This window comes from Octopus bimaculoides, chromosome 24 (assembly GCF_001194135.2).
Source record: "Octopus bimaculoides isolate UCB-OBI-ISO-001 chromosome 24, ASM119413v2, whole genome shotgun sequence".
NCBI lineage: Eukaryota > Metazoa > Mollusca > Cephalopoda > Octopoda > Octopodidae > Octopus > Octopus bimaculoides.
Window position 1 is genome coordinate 2,956,307 of NC_069004.1, and position 3,451 is coordinate 2,959,757.

Sequence of the window (3,451 nt, forward strand, 5' to 3'; positions counted from 1 at the left end):
ATATATATATATATATATATATATATATATATATATATATATATATACATGCATACATACATGTATATGTGTGTGTGAGTGTATACATATGCGTGCGTGTGTGCATTAGCTTGACTGTGTATGTGTGTGTGTGTGTGCGCGTGCGTGTGTGCTGGTGTGTATGGTTCGAATATATGATTTTTAATTACTTACATTTATTCAGCAAAACAAAATGTGATAAGACGAAGAGAGGCGTGGAAGAAACAGAGAAACTATTACTTCTGCTGCCGCACCAGGATAGCTGAGGCTTCAACGAGCTTCTTGCTCTAAGCTGGAAAAGAGAAAAAAAAAACGATTATAAACAGTGTCATTTTTGCAAGGCTGCCAGTTACGGTTTTTATTATTCACAAAAGTTACTAAGTCAAGAAGTTACTATGATTTTAACAATAGATTAAGTTCATAAAACATATGGATATTAATAATCCTGAAATTTCTCAGGCTAAGAATTGGGATATTTCTGCCAAAATATCAGTAGCGTAAAGAATTTATTACGGAATCTGAGTCAAATAAAGTTACATGTAAATCTTTCAATGTTTTCGGAGTTGCATTTGTTTGGTAAATGATTTGATCTGAGGATGTGTGTTGAAAATAAAACAATTACAAAATGAAGGCCCATTCTGGCCATTGAAAAATACATAGAAACTATTAACATCCTTTAATCCTTTATGGCTTTTGTCAAAATGTTCGTCATACTGCTTGTAACTTTGTCATTGACACAATGTACGGAAACTGTTAACTTTAACCTTAACATTTTATCTGTTAAATAATTTTCGATACAGGTGTAGGTTAAGAAGCTCGATTTGTAACAACGTAGTTTCAGGTTCGGTTCCATTGCGCTGCACTTTAGACAAGGGTCTCAAACTATAGCCGTGTGTCAACTAATGCCTTGTGAATGGATTCAGAAGACAAAAACTGTAGGGTACACACACACATACGCTCACATACACACAGACATGCATATACAAGCACATGCACACACAGAGAGACACACTAACATATACACACAATTATATATATATATTTATATATATATATATATATATATATATATATATATGTGTGTGTGTCTGTATGTGTGTGCCTCCGTGTTGTGTTTCAACGCCACCACCGCTTGAAAATCACTTGTTTTGTTTACGTTCTTGTAGCACATCGGTTCGGCAAAAGAGACTGATAAAGTAAAGTAGAAGACTTAAAAGTACTGCCCCAGCATGGCTGCAGTTTAATGACTGTAACGAGTAAAAGAAAATTCTTTAAATATTTCCATTTTTCAAATACGAAGAGTCAATAAAAAAAAAATCAATAAATGGTATACATATGAGAAGTCATTGTTTTCAATGACATTCGGAAATATGGGTTGAATAACATCAAATACAACAGAAGCTATTCAATCAAAATGACCGATGCCCAAAGGAACGGGAAACTAACCTATTCTGGAGAAGAGAAAATAGCTGATATGTCACAAAAGATGTACATCACCGTCAGTATTAATATTTGTATTGAAGGAACAAACCATTCAATATTGAAATCGTTTAAATGAACGAAGTATTTCATATTTATAAAGCTGTCATGTTTGACAGTAAAGTGCCTATATGTTTTATGTTATCGCTGTGACCATTCATTTAGTCTTTTTCTTTGCAGTGGTAGCTGGCGGCATGCACTCTCACATTTACGAATTCTTGGCCTCAGCCTTTTGGTGAAGATTAAAGTGCAATATTTTGTATTAAATAGAAAACGAAAAGGTTTAAGGCAAGATATTTAGCAATGGTTTTACACGTCGTTTCGAATGACTTCCAAAAGTTTTAAGGCATTATTAAGAGAGTCAGCTATAACTGCCCTCGCAATTTCAGTACATCATTACTATAATCTAATAAGCTGACCCGCCAACGTTTGTTATTTCAGATTGAAAAGGACGGCTGTAACAGCACTTTGAATACACCCTATAAAACATTGCTTGTCACAACTTACTAGTTTGCAGAATGCAGTTGAAGACAATATGAAAGCTTACCATACAATAGAGTTTTGTGTTAAACTGGGCAAAAATGATACATAAATATATGAAATACTCCGAACAGCTTATGGGTTAACTTGTTTGAGCCAAGCATCTGTTTTTTGCTGGCATAAGAGGCCAGAAAATAGAGTCTACCGGGAAGCTCATAATGATCCCCTTTTCCGACAGCAGAGGCCTCATCTACAACCATTGGGTTCAGTCTAGCCACAAGAATACTTTATGGAGGTTATGAAGGAGTTCAGGAAAAGATTTCGCCGCAAAAGGCCAGAGCACTTGCATGAGGCCATCGCACCAGTCCACAATTCCATCTTCATAACCAACTACGTGACAGAGATGGGCATCAAAACTGCCCCTAACCCTTTTTATAGTCCAGAGCTAGCTCCCTGTGCCTTTTGGTTGCTCCGCGAGGAGAAGGAGGATGTGAAAAGGGTCCTAGATGCCTTCACTTTGGACGACTTCTATGAGGCCTTCACGAAGAGGCTGGAGCGCTGCAACAAATGCATGGAAGTCAAAGGATTCTGCTTTGAAGGAGATTAGAGTTTTGTATTTTTTAAAAATTAATAAATGTCTCTCCTTAAAAAAGTCTCCAAACGTCTGGAATGCACTCCATACTTTTATCCTTTACTTGTTTCAATCATTGGATGGTGGTCATACTGGGAAATGACCTTGAAGGGTTTTTACTCATACAAATCGATCAGGGTACTTACGTGTTTGTTTTTTTTTTAATTTGGTACTTCTTATGTCGGTCTCTTTTGCAGGGGCGTAAACAAATCAACACCGGTTGTGAAGCGGTCGGTGGACACAGTCACAGACACAGACACATTTACAGCGAGCTGCTGAACAGCGCAGCCAATCACTGAATGATGACGGGGATATCATAAGAGGGAACTGTATCTCGTGTCAGGAAAGATTACGGAACTTGAACAAAGGGATTTCTGAGACGTTGAAGAGGCATCTTGATATATTTCTCACTAACGTATAACTTTAGATATCTGCAAAAGGCTACAACCAAAGTAGACTTACTTCTCCCTATTCTTTGATTCACCAACGACTAGTGATGTCACGTGCTCCTGAGAAAAACCACAAGACATTGCATTGTTACGGAAGTTTACCCTTCGATTCTCCTTATCTTAAGCTTTTCTGGTAGGTAGTGGAGAATGCTTGTTTCCCTTGTATTCCAGATTGCACTGCAATCGTATTTTGGCCAAACTACAAAAAGAGCTTTGTGTTAAGACCCTCTCTTTGCGACTACATGGTTTCAGGTTCAGTCCCACTGCGCGGCAATTTAGGAAAGTGTCTTTCACTACAGGCCCGAGTCGACGAATACTTCGAGAGCAGATTCGGCAGGCAGAAGCGGTGTGCATGCTCGTCGTGTACACACACACACACACACACACACACACA

The 3,451-nt window shown here is 37.8% G+C and overlaps 1 protein-coding gene across 2 annotated transcripts in view; it reads right to left on the bottom strand.

Annotated features, from left to right (window-relative positions):
- The window catches only part of LOC106868770 (growth hormone secretagogue receptor type 1), a 103,198-nt gene that overhangs the window by 8,080 nt on the left and 91,667 nt on the right, over nt 1–3,451 (bottom strand). For both annotated transcript variants that reach the window (XM_014914187.2, XM_014914189.2), the window contains one exon: nt 193–310. The gene's annotated coding sequence lies outside the window, so the exon portion shown is untranslated. The remainder of the gene's footprint in view (nt 1–192; nt 311–3,451) is intronic.